This window comes from Bombus flavifrons, chromosome 9 (genome assembly GCF_040668555.2).
Source record: "Bombus flavifrons isolate JBK064 chromosome 9, iyBomFlav1_principal, whole genome shotgun sequence".
Classification (NCBI taxonomy): domain Eukaryota; kingdom Metazoa; phylum Arthropoda; class Insecta; order Hymenoptera; family Apidae; genus Bombus; species Bombus flavifrons.
In genome coordinates this window covers 5096459-5113832 of record NC_138450.1, presented here as the reverse complement: position 1 = coordinate 5113832, position 17374 = coordinate 5096459, and the positions used below count along the sequence as shown (strand labels likewise).

The following is a 17374-nucleotide window of genomic DNA, read 5'->3' as shown; positions in this document are numbered from 1 at the left end:
TGTCTGTGAGCACATTAAATGCTAATTACAGACATTCAATTGTAAGAATTGGACAAATATTTAACTCAGGTTGGAAGCCGGGGAATCGTTGAACGTCACGTACCGAAATTTCGCGTTGAATAAATTTATCACAGAGTGAGAGAAAGAAAGAGAGAGAGAGAGAGAGAGAGAGAGAAACGCAGAAGTTGCATTAAAATTATCGTTCATTATACGGCATTTTATATTTCGCAGGAGAACTTGCTTGTTGATAATTATCCGCGGATAATTATTTCGAGGAATAGTTTTCGCTGTGGTATTATGGTTTCGTAAAAGTTGCTGGCTAGTAATACGTGCACGAAAATCACGGATTCCTGTGGAACGTGTAGACAACACGAACCACGGCGAGGCAACGTCCGAGATTATCTTGGGCGAGCCTCGAATGACGCCGGTTTAATCGAGTTGGAGGTAATCTAATTCGTCCTTTAGAGCCAGTGGCAGCGGCAAGGAACGAAACCACCGAGAACGAGGCCGGCCACCCTCGTTTCCTATGTTTTTCCTTCTTTTTCCCTCGTCTGAGCGACGCTTTTCTCGCTCAACGGAATAAAATTAAACCCGACGCAAGGAACGACCACTAGACCGGCTTCCGAGGGTTTAGGCGTGGACTAATGTGTCTGCGCACATATGAGAGCTTTATTCTTATTATATTTTTTCCCTTCCCCCTTCGCTTTCAAATTTTCCCTTTAAATCATCTGGTTAAAAAGCTTTGATGTCCTTCGATCTCTTCAATGTCCAATTATGTCATGTGAGCTCCCAAAATTAATTGCTTTATAATAATTATATTGGTGGTTATACAAGTGGAAATGTTTCTACTGTTGTATAAAAGTACCATCTTTTGTCAGATACTTAACTTCTCTTTATATCTATAGATCGAAAAAGTATTTGCACATTTAGTCACCAATTCTCGAGTTATTTAAAGAGTGAATATATTAGTAACTTATTACTACTATATTCGAAACTTTGGAAAACAGTACATAAAATAAATGAAGATACCAAAATGAGGAAAATATTTCCATATATCTTGTTAGTACCTGTATTTTAACTGAATATTTCTTTATTTTACAAATATGAAAACTGTATAATACCACTTATGTTAAACTACGTATGAATTAATAGTACTTTCATATAACAATTAGAATTTGATGGTATGAAAAAAAAGTAGAACCTGATAAAGGTTCTCTCTGGTCACTATACAATGATTTAAACAAATTTTCAATAAAATCTTAGAATGGTATTATATATATCTCTAAATAATTATTATTGTAAAAAAACGTTTCAGCATATGGCTCAATGAACATAACAGCATAGAGGTACAGAATTAAACCAAGTATAATATGATTAAAAATTTGTGCGAAGATAAAACTGTGCGAACGTATTGGTTTAACGAAATAACCAGGCGAACGCGAGCGAAACGAGGAATTTACTCTTTCGTCGGAGGGCGTGCAACCATTTATGCTGAAAACGATGTTGGAAGTTTCGCGGGGGTCAGGATATCAACGTTTAGTCGGCGAGTTTAGTTAATTTATCGAGTTTGACGGAAGTTTTTTTCATGGTAGCGAATCCTGCACCGGTGGAATAAATGATAATGGTGATTAAATATTCATGTATAAAGCCGTGGTAATTTATTTAGCGAATGCACACGAATCCTTGCCGCAAGAGATGATTTACGTTATGGCACGTGTAAGATACACATATTTTCATAAACTGTAACTATTTTCATTTTTAAACAATTATGTTTAAACGCCAGATTTGTATTACATCATTTTTATGTGTACTTCACCCGAGACTTTTTTTAAACATCCTCTACATCAGGAATTAAATTCTACTTTGTGATAGGAAGACTTACGCATTTAATGCATTTAAGTTCCCCATCTACATATATTTTATAGCGTATGCTTTGTAGATATAATGAACGTCTAAAAGAATAATATTAAATAAAAATAAAATAAATTAAAGGATTCCTAACAGTTGTCGAAAATTGTAAATTTTTAATTCTGCGTGTAGGAAATATTATTAGATATTTAGTAATTTATTTTAAAGTTATAGTGTATTCTCTTTGAGAGAGAAATGGGAAAAATGTTTTAAAAGCATCACAGTCGAGAATAATAGTTTAATTGGAAAAATAATTGTAAGGTTTGGTTAAATAATGAAGAGATGAGAAGGGACATGATACGTTACGAAAATATTGCGATTAATTCCAAATCGCATCGCCAGAATACAATAAAAGATTTTACAAAAACATATAATTTTTTAGTTTTCTAAATAGATTCCAGATTAAAATATTTAAATTGGCTACTATATGAGCAAACATACGCGCGAGCGAAACTGCAATTCTACATTTTTAAATAACAAATTCAGCACTTCTTCGTGGTACTTTAAATTATATCATTTTGCATTTAAGCATCTTTTAAACGAAGATAAAGTTTAAAAAACTGCCGTTTCCAAATCCACTATTTTACTATCTTTTATTCAAAAAGTCATATATTGATTTAAAATATTACATCATCTATGTAAAATGTATAGGATACGTAGGATATAGGGATTATATAGAATACGTGAGATATAGAGTATATAAAATATACAGAATTGCTATAACAGATCATGAAATGGATGTTCGAATTTTTATAAAAATTTCGAAGGAAGGATAACCTGATCAGGTGGTTATATGACGGGGATACAAATCGAAGCTTTTCATGGTCCACGTTTTGTGCTGTGGATATAGTCTGGCCGTGAATAGCACGCCACAAAGCCGTCCATTTCTCGAGCGGGTTAAATTTCTGCGACTCGGCCGTGCGACGTTGACGAATGCGTCGGCCAAAGAAATCATGCCTCGCGTGGCGGCTGGACGTGCGCAAGCTATCGTTTGCATGAAAAACCACGGCGATCCACTCTTAAATCCCGGCTTGGCCGTCCCCGATGTCGATCTGCTGGTACTTGTTCGTGCAAAAAGGAGAAGCTTGTGTCCAGCACGCGTGAAGTTAACGTTTTAATCATATTTTCAAGGTAGATCGATTTTATTGAAAAAGAGAAACGAAATTTTAACCTCGCTCTTCGTTCTTCGCCACAGTTTTGTTACTTAATCATGCTATTCTATTGTTAAAAGAGTCCCTAAATTTGAGAAAAATTTGGAAGAATTATCTACGATTTATTATCAAACAATTTTTTAATTTGTTGCAACTAAATTAAGATTGGGGCATAAGAATATTAAGATTACAAGGAGGAATAAGTTCTTCTTCATTTTATATGATTACAACAATTGAATTGTTATTTAGATTAATCTTCCCCTAAACGCTTTAAAGCGCGAGGTGTCCTTAAAGATTGATGCTCTCATAGAAAGTCTCAGTTTCTCGAATTGTAAAACTTCGCCTATGTAAAATGAACATTTGTGTTGTTTCACTTCGTAACTTCGGCGGAATTGTAAGTTTCAATTGAAATAGTTCAGATACCTTAACAGACACGGTAAAAGCATTCTTAAAATTGTTGAAGAGAATTTCCTGCGGAGTCGTTTACGTCCTTGTTCAATAATGGCTGTGTTACATTATCTTTTGTACTTTGTTCTTCAAACTCGATTACGTTCCCCCGGTAATCAGATGAAAATTTTTCTTCTTTTCCACAACAGCGAAATACTTATATACACAATTTTAAGAAATGTTATCTCATAAATTCATCAGATACTAGATTTCTTAGCTTTGTAAAATGTTTGTTACTTGAAAGAAAATTAAGAACTGATATGAAAAGAGATATATTAAAAATTAACAGTAGAAACTATAAAATATTATACTGTAACACTTGTTTTTGATATGTTAAGTATCCTCTGATTAGAATATTTTATAATTTTTGCTTTTAATCTTTGATATACTTCTTTTCCATATCAAGTCTTTCATTTTCTTATGCAATCACGCAATAACACTTTTTAAATGTAAGTGTACTTTACGCTTCAAAAATAAATATCATTAAAAACGAATTTCTTGGAAGATTTTCCATCTTTCAGAAAAATTGTCAAATACCTACATTTTTTCAAAGTCAAAGCTCTCAGCTAAATAGACATCCCGATAAATATATCATATATGTCCCAACTTCCACAACAAAATCATCGATTAATAGCATCAAAAGGCTACGTCATTGATGACGTCATTCCTTTTCCATTAACCTGGAACATCGTCGTGCGCGCGAAGCCGATAGTAAATTTGCATAATTTCCTCGGAAAATCGCTTCGATGATAATTTTCTTTTATAATGTGGGATTTAAAACTGCGCGGATGCAGGCAGCTGGTGATAAATCAACGCGGTTCTGATTTACGCTGCGGACGCGACTCATTGTCATTTTCAGGATCCATCGTTTCGCGTCTGCCTTAGCGTTGGCCCCGATGATTTACGTTGCCGCAAGTTACGTGTAATCTATTCGATGCGTTCTTCTTGCATCAATGATTGTGTTTGCATGGACAACATCGTTACCGGACGTGCGCATGCAAAACAGGTTTCGTACGTTCGCGAAAGGAAGATTTACGGGGCGTTCGCATTAAACAGCACGGGCCGAGGCAAAAATCGTACTCGGTCCCTCGAATTTCGCGGCCCCGGCGTCGTAAAGTCTCGCCGTTCAAACCAGATATCGATCCGCGATCGTTAACTCTGCAGTTAGTATGCGAAGCCTGCTGGGAACATATTGGCCACGAAAAATCTACACACATACACATAGACATACACTCTCTCTCCCTCTCTCCCACTGTGTTTTCGTACACTGTACCCGTAAATTTTTACTATGACAAACTTTCTCGTTAAATGATCCAAGGTATAAATCACAGCAGACGATTCAGAGCATAGACATTAGTTCGAAGAAACTTTGGTTTCGAGTGATCTATAGGTGTCAGATATTTCGGAGTGTAGTTCACTTTGATGTTTTGTTGAAATGTTACTCCAGCTTCTTCAAGGAACGAGATGAAAAAAGTTTTATATTTGGTGCTAAAATATAAAGGTCCTAAAGTTTATGAGTTTATGTTACCTAGTGATGGAGGTAAAAAGTGTGTAATGAACATAGAACTTTCTTCTGGAATTAGGAGTAATTTTATACTTGCTGTAGAACATAAATAAGAAAATAAATCAATAAGAGAAAAGTTCTTATATTTTTAAAACTTTTTAATCCTTTCATCGCTTTGAAAAATGTAAATTATTATTTCAGGATTTCAAACGATCATTCCGACTCGTAGTAGCTGATGAAGCGGCATTTACAAAGTCCATGTATCCATTTGCTTCACTCGCGAACGTAGCAATTTTTCAATGACTCCGTAACGAACGTAAATTATACACAGTATAAAGAAGAAGAAAAAAAATGTATCAAGCTAATTCAAGGTTAAGGTTATGCCGCGAATAGCTGAGAAAAAGAGGGATAAAGGCAATAAAAGGCACGATCGACCGGTTTCCCAGAGTCCCAACCGGTACTCTGCGGTATGTAGATCGCGGCGTTGGAATACCGGAAATACGATATTAGTTAGCATCGGATAAGACGGAGAATGCGAGAAAAAGGCGTTTGACCTATTAAACTATGTCACACCCGCATATTAACGTGTATCTGTATCTACACGAAGCAGGTTTCAACGTTGTTTCCGTGATCCATGACACGAATACTCAATTTTCTAGCCGCAAATTCTTTGAAGTCGCAGTTTATAAATTACTTCATGACAAATTCGTGCAGATACTAGGAAGATACTGTATTAAGAAATAATAATCGAATGTAACTTTACGCTAGCAATAAAGAATAGTTTTTCTTCATAGCAAATGTTTTGTAACTTTTAAAATTAGTTTTGATATTCTGTCACTATAATTATAACGATCGTGTCTCCTATCACTGCCAATGAAATTCAAGAAAATCTCTATCTATATAACATACAAAAAAAATTCATAAAAGCTTTCTGTTCTAATTTTTCAAATACTTTCACGAATCACCACATGTAATATTTATCGAGGTTGAATAATAACAGAAAAATACTCAATTCTAAAGCTTGTATCGAAGTCAAAGAAAAGAAGCAAAGACAGGTACGGTAGAACATAGTTCATAGAGAGTCTATACATTTTTCCAAGTTGATCGTGCTTTGGTAAGGCTGATCTGAAACGCGGATTACGATAGGCATTCGAGGTCTGAAGGTTCTACAGTCGCACTAGAGATTATGTCCACCTGTACAAGCGGTATCTGCATCCACGTTAAGTACAATAGGCATCTCCCCCTCTTCTGTCCCCTTTTCCTAGCTTGTGTTCCTGTACGCATTGAACACTGGGGTTTCCGGTCGATGTAACCGCGTAAACGCCCGCGTTGAACGTATAATGGTGGCGACCTTAGAAATCCTTCGGAGGATAGAAATGTACACGAAGCAGTCTGGTGATATACTTGGATGGTTCGATAAAATATCTGGATTGTTTCGCGTGGCGGTCTCGCGAACGTAACTCAATACCAGCTAGACCCTTGTTTCGGGAAACGAGCAGCGTTCGCGCGTGTATAGCAAGCTTGCCTTCTTGGCCCATGTATTGAGTTGTAACGCGCGAGACGTTCATGTCTTTAAGTTGATATAGAAGCACTTTCTACTGCATACTTCATTTTATATCGAACATTCTGCTCGGTCTTCGAGGAATTTATCTTCCTAGTTGCTTGACCTTTAGCAACTCTCAGTATCTAGACATTCTTACGTAGGATCGGATTGTTTCATGTATTTTTTGATAATTTCATGCAAAGTAGTGGTATATATAATTTTTTGGAAACGCTGATCTATGTATTACAATATAATGGGAAAGTTATTTAAAAAATGTTAAGGCTCTTATTGTCTTTGTTCGAAATAGTATAGAAAAAACTAAATTCTAAATTTTCAAAAGGTAACGTTTTAGAGTTTATCGATTTAGCTTCTATGAGTGGCTCATACCTACGTCTGCTGTCTTAAGCTATTACCAAACGTAAAAATTATGTATTCAGGATTTAACGTAATCCAGCTTATCTTGACACACTTATCTCTCAATTTCCTATGTTCAGTGTTAGAAATACACGATACTGTTTCAAAAAGGTATTTTATTTAAGTTATCTTTACGATGTAAACACATCTATTAGTAAGCATGAGAAGCAGCTTTACGTTACTTTGGCTGGGAAAGATAAGAATCTTTGTTTACGTTAGGAAACTACCCGTAGGCAAACACCTATTTTTCACGTTACAAATCAATACTTTGATCCGTGTAATATTTTTTAATCACTATTAAGTAGCGAACAGATATCTAAATGTTGACAGAACGACCAGCAGATTAAGATACTGAAGGGATATAATTCTTTTAGGGGAACAGGTACAGCGATACATCTGATAGCAGGAGTGTTTATCTGGGGTGATTTATCTAAAGTACGTTGTTATACTGGGAGACAGTTGAATTATTTATCACTTCTCGCTTCCACGGATCTACGATTACGATGGTAACAACTGAAATTTAGATTAAATTGATTAATATCGTTTTACATAGTTCGTTTTTTTACGAAGTACAGAAGTTTTTGAAAATCTAAGGTAAGAGTAAAAGCTGATAAAATTCATAAATATTATACTAGCTACAAAAAATATCGCAAGATGCGTGCTTCGATCAGACAAAAAATTATCCTGTACACATATGGAATAAAATGTTTTTATCGAAAGCTTCGGTTTCAAGCAAATCAGATTTGAAAATTTATCAAACACATTCAAACTTGATTACATAACTTTTAGTTAGAGAATAAAAAATTGCTCTAGGTAAAAAGTTTCTCTACGTGGTAAAATAAGCTGAAAACGTAGAATCAAATTTTTTCTTTTGGGGTTCCATTTCAGACAAAATCGAATATGAAAAGTTAAGTGTAATATGCGCCAACGTGATTACGTAATTCCCAATTGGATATGAATGAACAGCTAACAAACTATATGAAAAAATAAGTAAAGAGCGTAGAATAAAATCGATTTGTTTGAGGTCTCCCGTTTTAATAATTTAATAATATAATAGATATAATAAATATGATAAAAAAGATAATAGCCTTACTATTTAGTTCACCGCGGACACTCAACGAAATCGATAAAACCTATGTTTAACAATCACAATCGTTGGCCCAAGTAATAAGCTTACAGCGTAATCTGTTTCAAATGAAGTTTCATTCGGAAAGATAAAAATAAAAGCATTGTTAAGCGAAACATATTGGCGACATCGCGTTAATTTAACGGCATACCTTCTCCCCTGGTTGAAAATTGGATACTAGGGCTGCTAAACGGATTTAACCCCGTAATTCAAGCGTTAATATCTCGGGATACATATTATCGGATAAATGTCTTCGGGTGTGTGCAAATCAAAAAGTTCATACGTAATCTGTTAACGGGAAAAAAAGTCGGTGACCGACCAAGTGATAATAACAAAGCTGTTAATCCAGCCAAGGGTTTGAGGGAATACCGTGGGATCCGGTTTAATCGAGCAACTTTTTTCGCGGTTCACGACTACATTGCTGTTTCTGACGCGTTGCTACGAACCAGCTTGGACGAAAATTAATGGGCGTAATGTACATATACGTACTCTCCCCACCGTACTTATACAATATCATATAACCGCGAGCCCTGTATCCACATAAATTACGTCAGCCGTTTCCACAATTGCGCAAACTTTATGCGAACCCACTGTACGTATACATAGGCTGGGAGGACTATCGTTTTGCTAGCGAAGTTTCGAACGGAGAACTGACCTCGCATTTATCATGAATTTTCGACAGTCATTTATATCCCCTTGTCCCATGGCAAAAAGGAATGCAGCTGTTTGCGTACGCCATAAGCACGGAGGAGTTTCGTGTTATTAATCGCGAAACATCAGGTGGCTTCTTATGTTGAGGATCAATTGGGGAACGATTTGGTGTTGCTATTGGGAATTATTGTAAAATTGTAATGAAGGTAAAAGCTGATGGGTTTTTTAGGTATTTCAATATGAAAATTTGAATCTTAATTTACAGCTTATTAATTACAACGTTCAATGTAATTGCAGATTGATGAAATTTTGCGTCATGTGTTATTTCAAAACGAAAGTGTGACAATTGAAAGGTATTTCAGGACCCCATAATAGGGATTAAGAATTAACATTAGAACTACCTTCTACTAAACTAGTTATCCGTATTCTTCATAAAAACTCATTCAAATCCCCAAAAGTGCAGCATATTAAATTTATGAGACATTACGAATGATCATTTTGATCACTTTATTTAGCTTTAATATTACTAATGACATGAATTTTGTTATAAATATAGAATAAAAGGCACCTATGTTGCTATACATATAATACTTGCATTGAGAACTCAAAGAAGACCACACTAAAACTCACAATTCCTATGGAGACGCAGTCTTTGTCCGTACGTTATTGTTAGGATACTGATAAGAGAATCGTACAAACACCTGCAACGATACAAGTTAGTTGGAATCGAAAAATTAGCTTTATCTTTAGTGGCTGCGGCTTTGAACGAGTCACCCACACCAATTTGCAGTGTCAACGATATCAACTAAGTTACGTTTCATGGGTAGATGCGGGTCTTTTCACCATGATGGTATAGGTTCTAGCAATGTTCATTCAATTGGCATAATCAAACTTTGAGTTTAAATAAATTTACAAGGTCCACGAAAGTTGATTTACTTAACCAATGTTCACAATTGAAGAAGTCACTTATTGTTTATTGATGAATTCTGTTTGACAATCTCGTGGCTACTCCCAACGTGATATCTCGATGTACTGTTGAACATTTTATGACCTCATGTCCTCTCCCATTATGTCGTCAAAACGCGTTGTATTTTTAAAAGAAGAACAGAGGTCCTCTGTTATAGGAGTGGTCAAGAATTTATTCAGATCTGTGGAAAGTTCCTTTCAAAATTTATAACAGAATATTTGCTATTGCAAAAAGTAAGGTGAATATGATCTAAGTTGTAAGTTACATTCTGTCTGAATCTCGACGTACAAGTAGTAGAAGTTTAGAAACAAAGAAAATAGATACTTTATCTTCCAAAAAGTAAGAATTGCCCTAATTTTGTTATAAATCATACCACTTCAAGCCTTATAAAGAATAGAAGAAAATATTAATGGAAAAACTGCTGCGAATGGTATATTTTAAATCGTATAACCAACAAAATACGAACGTTATACAATTCCTTGAACCGTGATTCGCTTGTCAGCGGATAAAAGCACTTGGCAAAATTGCTGAAGACGTTTAACGCAATTTCTGGGGAACTTTGAGAGTCGGCCGCCGCCCACAGCGGGCCAAGTATATTTCATCCGGCTCATCTAAAAGGCGGTCAGCGAAGTTCGCGATATTTCGTCCGCGATGAAACACTTAACCACGCCGCTGCATAATAACGTCTTTATTCATTTTGCGTTTCCATTCGAAATTCTAATTTCGTTTAAACGATAACCCCGTCGTTTTCTTAACTCCCTCGCCAGTAAACCACTACTCTTTGGTAAGGAACGAAATGTAGCTTTGATCGTTATTTATTTTTCCACTAAAAGCACCAAATTTTGTTGATCTATTTCCGGTTTTGTTTCTCATTATTTACCTTTAATCTTGAACACTTTCTACAATTTTACCTCTCTCAACGTAGAAACGTTGTTACTACGGAGTTTCCCTTAAAGGAATGTTAAGTAACGTCACTCTGAGTAGCTCGACAACGATATTCCATGAAGAAAGAAAATGTAGCCTCGTTTCGCGAATATAAAAGCCCTAAGTGTCAAGAATGATGAATATGCAACAATAGAAGAACTGCGTAGCACAGTCGGTGAAAAACTGTGTCTGATATAAGGCGAATAGGTAAAAACTCGTTTCACGGTAGAGTTAACTATGCCTCGCAGGAAGTCGATGCTCGTAATGTGATTGATCATACGGCCGTTTGTAACATCGGTCTTTTACGTCGTATCTATGTACGTCGAATCATTATTTCCTTCCTTTTGTTTTTGATTTGATCATTCACGGGGTATTACGGGTTATATCACCTCGCGTCAATGGCGAGTATGAAAGCGGCGGCGTAACTTCCGTGCAACATTTTCATCACCTTCAACAGTAAGTACCGCTTCACGCGACTTTTTAGGGGCGTAATATCCGGTTATACATCGGCCTTGATTCCAGTGACACCCTGGAAAACTTTTATCAGGGAAATAATTTCGTGGAAAGTTCGGTATAAAGTTGGAGGAATGGCGCTAGCTCGAGTAACTGTCGCATGGATGGTGGGCTGGGTTCGTTTCCTCCGCACGTTCCGGCTAGATAAAAGTTTTTCCCCGACCGCGTGTAAACTGGCGTGTGGAATTCCGTATGCGTTATCGCGCGATCCTATCGACGTGCATTCTGCCGTGTCGTCGATGGAAATCGTGTTGTACCGACCTGCCTGCACTTCACACTCCCTAAGGAAACGTGTTTTTCACCGGAGAGGAAGAACATTAATGGACAGTAACGAATACTTTCACCTAGTAAGAGTAGCATACTACTTTCGGTACTACAGCTACGAATCAATCTTTCCTCCCCGAAGGGAAAAATTGGTTTTCTGGATTAATACAATCGTAACTGATTTTTCGGATGCAATAATATTAACATTAAGTGGTCTCGTTACTATAATTAGACTGCAGATGTGTTCACATTTTTGTGAAATTTAACAATAAAAAACTCTATAGACTGCATGTAATGTGTAGAGATAGAAATACGGATATAAAATATCAAAGGTGGATTACTTATTGTTATACTTACTAGATGTGTCTAATCTTCAGATTTCATTTTTTTAGTTTTGTCCATAAAGATTTACATTTTTTAATTATTAATTACATTTTTGTTGATTTTTGCCCTATCATTAAGTAGGAGAATTTTAATACAGCATACTATTAGAAAATGAAAACTGTAGATCTCTTAAAAGCAGTTGATAATTTGATGAAATTTTATAGAAGTCAAAAATGAAATAAAAAATTAATCGATCGTAATCCATTTCTCTCATAAAAAATTGTTTATAAATGTTAAGTTTAATATTTTTTGATAAATTCAGAGCGGCTATAGAAATTCAGTTGTAACCGCCGAAAGTTCAGCTGCGCGGCAAGGATGCGCATCGGGTGCTAAAGGAATATCGATTTCGTCTGCGATGCAGTTCACAGTGTCAATAATCGATAGAACGGTCGATGAAGTGATGCGCCGCGGCGCGGAGTTGGGAGCTACTCCTTGTTTTGGTTGAATGCGTGACGCGTGTGTTCGTGATGAACGGAATTAATCTCGTCGTTTTCTCATGTACGCATTCTTGTAGTACGGATATATCGCGCATCTTATTGTTTTTATTAGCCGTGTAATGTGTCGTTTGTGTGCGAAAAGTTAATGAGCAGGCTGCCCACGTTCGCATTTACGTGAATCCGTAGTGTGCATTGGTTCCGAATGTGCCATGGTAGACGTGATTTCGTGTCAGAGAACAGTGCCCAGTGAAGATCTTTGGAGAGACAGAAAGATAATGTGAGGATAAAGACGAGGTAGAGTAATTACATTATCTTCTAAGGAGGGGATGTTCTGACGGAGGCTCATCAGGTTCTCTCACGTTCTCCTACCCCGTTCACGTCTAGGCATTGACATTAGCTGTTGGATTAGGTTTCGCGGTAGAAGCATTCACGACAGGGTTGATAACTGTAGTTGCTGTATTTCGATAAGGTAAGGTTGGAAATCATGGTCATATAAGCAGGTCTGGAATAGTCTGGATACATACATATATACCGAAAGCACAGACGAAAGTGTCCACAGAGAGAATTGAAGAAAATCAACATGGCGATCGAAGTAAGACGTGGTTGGTTGCATGACAAACTGTGGTTTATTTCGAGTAATTAAAATTGACGACATAATCATTCTTTTATTCAGATTTTTCATTACTAAAATAATTATAACAAATTCTGTCAGTAAAACGAAATGTTGCATATTTTTTAAATTAAGAAAGATAAAAACTTACGAATTTAATAATAAATTCTAATACAATAGTAGCAAAGAGATATAGTACGAAACTTTATGTTGTAAGGAATTATTATCACAAGAATATTTAAAATATTTTTTAATTAATAACCCTGGTTTTTCCCTGGCAAGTGTCCGAACCTGTTTATATAACCGTGTCTGAAATAAAAGAATAATTTTCATGGCGTCTGATTTAATTAATATTATAGGCATCATTTCATTGGCCAACGTTTGTTCTCGGTACAACATCGGGTTTTATGCTTACCGGTTTTGTGCTCAAGTGTCACAGTGTAGATAAGTCAACTAAGTGAGCTTCTATGTAAATCGATTAAGCAATTGATCAAATTATCATAAATTGACTTAACAGTTAAAAGTACTGTTTATTTAATCGCCATCGTCATGGACTGTGGAAAGAATGACAATAACCTCCAATTTCGAATATTCTACCTCAAATTTCAAAATGTATTGTATACTTCAAAAATCAATTCAAGATTCTATCACGAAATCAAGAAAATGAGAAACTATAATATGGTAGCAAAATACAATTTCATATCAACACGACTACTAATGGTAAGGTAACTAATGTGAGAAAGAATGTAATTATGTACTCGTATGTTATAGAGATCAGATAGGCTTCGATAATTTTGGCGACTTCATTAATTTGCTTCATTTCCTTATCCTAATGTGGTAAATGAAGAAAGATGTATTATCCTTTCTATACTAAAGTTGCATCATACCCATAATCTTGGATTATAGCTTCTTATCCAATCACCTATCGCCTCTAAAGTATGCAGGTGTGTTTACATACAACTTACATGGTTGAGGCACCAAATACCTCGTTCCGATGTACACGATCGTCAGCAGATTATGCTGCATCTATATAAAAGTTTGGCTACGGATAAGAGATTACATCGACTTTTATGAATATGACGTTAGCTACTTTTCAGAAGTTTCCCCTCTCTGTTTATACGAGAGTAATACGTTTTCCCTCCTGGAGTGCTAGAAAAGTAGTATCTTTATCGATCATTTTTTAATATATCGTGCTACTAGCGAATACTTTGTCGTTCTTATATATTAATAATGGAAACTATTTGATAACGATTATTTAGGAAATGTAATTTGAATATTTCTTTAGAATATCTTAGACTTGTGATATTTATATAATATATAACATCTAGCTGTCATTTGCATATTAAAAGAATGAAAAATTTCACACTAAAGAATTCTGTATTAAAAGAAATGGACCTAGTTTTAAGAGAAGATATTGATTTAGATAATCTTCTGTGTTTTCATTTATTATATTACTGTGCATGCTTGGATACTACAAGAATATAGTGATAGATGAATAAAGTAAAACTTAAAAAATTTAGTCATATAAATTAGTTTCTGTAGAAGAAACAAGACATGAGATATGTTTATATCATGATAGTTACATAAAGTGTTTCTTTGTGAGAAATGGCGTTCATCCATTTAAACCATTATTCAACAAAAAGATGCTTTCTCACTGTTTGCCATTTCTCTATGAATTGCAGCCTCTTGCTTAGTTAATCATTGTTGTACTGTGCCTAGGCTTGTTCTCTTAGTTGTATGTAGAGGACACGTATATGTTCATACGGAACATTAGAAGTTGGTACACAGTCCTATGGCGTGACATCCGTACGGCTCGTTAACACGCGTTACTCCAAGATTCCTCTCCATTATACATATATACAACAATGCGCAATAGCTTCATCAGCGCTGAGAACAAACTTCCTCAGATCGATGTTATATATGATCGAACTGTTTCTGAACTAATCAAGTTCCTTTAGACTATCAAATCTCAAGACTTGCGCTGTTGTATCGACTTCTCACAATAAGACCCATTTAGAAACTACCAATTTCATTCCTTAGTTTACTTCTTTCCTTCATACAACTTCTAGCCGATAATAATCGTTATTTTGTAATTGCTATACCTATAGCACTAAATTTCGTGAAACATTCAAAGTAATTTTGGACAAAAATTAATATTTCCAAAGTAATATAGACATACGACGAAATGAAAATTCGTAAGTAGAACGATTGTTAGACCTAGATTTCATGTACAAAATTCGAATTAGTTTCATGTTATCTAAATATCTCAATTTAAATTGTAGCTAAAAATATAACGCAGATTTAAATATAAAAAGCATTTGATAAATATCTAATATCTATCTAATGCTATTAATAAACATCTTCAACAATCTTTTCTTTCCCAATTTTAGAAATATAATAAATTAATATATACATTATTATGTGCATGATATTAATGTATACATAATTATTATTGGCACGTTAATCAATTTTTTCAATATTGATGTAACATCTATATCACTAGATATATACTACATATAAATGTATACAAACAAATTGAATTACAAGTTTACATAGTCAATGATACGATAAAAAATTATTAATTCTTAATTCATATACTCTTTTCTCAAAACATTCCAGGTCAATAACAGTAACTAACATCAGTAATTAGTATCTTTATAACCCTTCATTTTTCAACTCTACTCTACCCTACTCTACTTTCTACTATAAAAGGATATACCCGACAAACTATAGTTAAAGAACGCATCCACGGGATCGGAAAATAACGTTGCAATTTCACCGACGGTTTCACCTTTATCTGAAAATCGTGAATTCTTCACTACGAGCGAATCCATTGGCCGAGGTAACCACGCTACCTGCATTCTTCCGATACGCAGCATTCACCAAGGTGTTAAACTGTGTATCAGGGAGTCTGTCAAAATGACGCATCGCTCTTTCCTGCATAAATACGCGGCCAATGACGCGTGACGTAACTCAATCAATTGCTTAGCTTCATTCGCATATTTGCCGACTCGCGGTACCGCGATAGCATACATAGCGTTGGCAAGTCACGATCAGCCACTAGCAAGATGATGGATGAATAGACGTAAACGAAATTATAGCTTGACGTGATCTCGATTAAGCGGGCTGGTGTGTAAAGGTGAAACATGGAAAGCATGTAAATACCGTCGTGTCACGCATCGATTTTAAACATGTTCGTCCTGTCGATGAAATTATCCTCTCCTTACATCTCTCAAACTCTGCCAATGAGAGTTTTGCCGATGTCGCAATCGTTGAATCGAACGCGATGTGTATCTTCGTGTGAGTACAGTTATGGGAGATTATATCTTATTCGGTTGTACACTAAGGTATTTCTATTGGTTTATTATTTATGGGAAGAAATGAAATTTATTATAATCGTTCGGTTAATCTTGTGCGATACATTCTTTGATCTTTAATAAACCTTTGACCTTATATAATCTTGCACTGACTCACGAAAGTACTTGAATGGTTACTATTTATTGGTTGAATTAAGGATTAAATAAGGATCAAGTATGAATTATATTGATCGAATTCGAAACCAGTCTAGAAATGCGTGTATAAATTACAGAATATTTAAAAATACGTATTATATCAAATAAATATTAAATATGATATCACTGAATATTGAGGCTTCCAATGCAATGGATAGTGAACTGTTTGGATATTTTTCTAATCTTTATGAAATATATAGTTGAATCAGAAAATATACAATGTTATCAAAATAATCAAAATGAAGAAGCAAATTTTATAATAAACAGCGGATATATTATGGTATAGTTAGGTCTATATAATAGTTCTGTGTTTTCATAGGACGTGCGACGTTAAACAAGCCGGGCAGAACAAACTTTCAGTGAAATAATGTTAATTACTGTTCATAAACCCGTCAGAAACTATTGAAATAATCTGAGCATCGCATGGAACAAATTTCGTTGTCCAAAGCGAAAATTCGCTCGTTTCAGAGTTAAATCATTTAAAAAATATACAATATTAAATATGAAAATATCTTTTCTATGATATCTCTGTTTTTAAAGATATAATTTTATTTTCAACGTTACGATGATACGTGTTGTTATCTGAATACGAAAGAATGTCTCGAAAAAATTGGCTAAGTATTCAGAGAAAACCGAGAATCGGGGAAAAATCGGAAGAAATAAGGTCCATGGTGGCCGTGACTGTGTGAATTATACGGTAACAATGATTTCACATTTTCGGCTAGTTCACGTTGCCGGCCGTCCATTCGACAACCTATGGTATCTGGTTTTTGTTCCATCGTTCGTGTATTTAGGGCGGAACAACACACGAGATGACCATCGCGCGGCAAAATTCGCAATACCAGTGGACGGTCAGATAGACCGATATCGGTTTTTGATGAAATCAGGATTTGTTTGACATTCTGCACATTGGAAGGTACTAGCTTCAGTCTGCAACGTCCGCTTGAAATTTAATATGCACAATTTGCGCGCTGAAATTTCTCCCAATTCTCTGCTAGAATGAGTTGTCTCAGCAGGCA

The 17374-nt window shown here is 35.3% G+C and overlaps 2 protein-coding genes across 4 annotated transcripts in view; one reads left to right on the top strand and one right to left on the bottom strand.

The window, feature by feature from the left end:
* The window catches only part of neo (ZP and PAN domain-containing protein neyo), a 247095-nt gene that overhangs the window by 118977 nt on the left and 110744 nt on the right, over positions 1-17374 (bottom strand). The gene's annotated exons all lie outside the window — the stretch shown is intronic.
* Positions 12190-17374, top strand: part of LOC138183289 (autophagy-related protein 16-1-like) — a 195511-nt gene continuing 190326 nt past the window's right edge. Inside the window, exon 1 of one of the 2 annotated variants that reach the window (XM_069119987.1) lies at positions 12190-12527. The gene's annotated coding sequence lies outside the window, so the exon portion shown is untranslated. Of the gene's footprint in view, positions 12528-12563; positions 12703-17374 lie in introns of those variants that run through there. The other variant, XM_069119988.1, reaches the window with a different exon arrangement.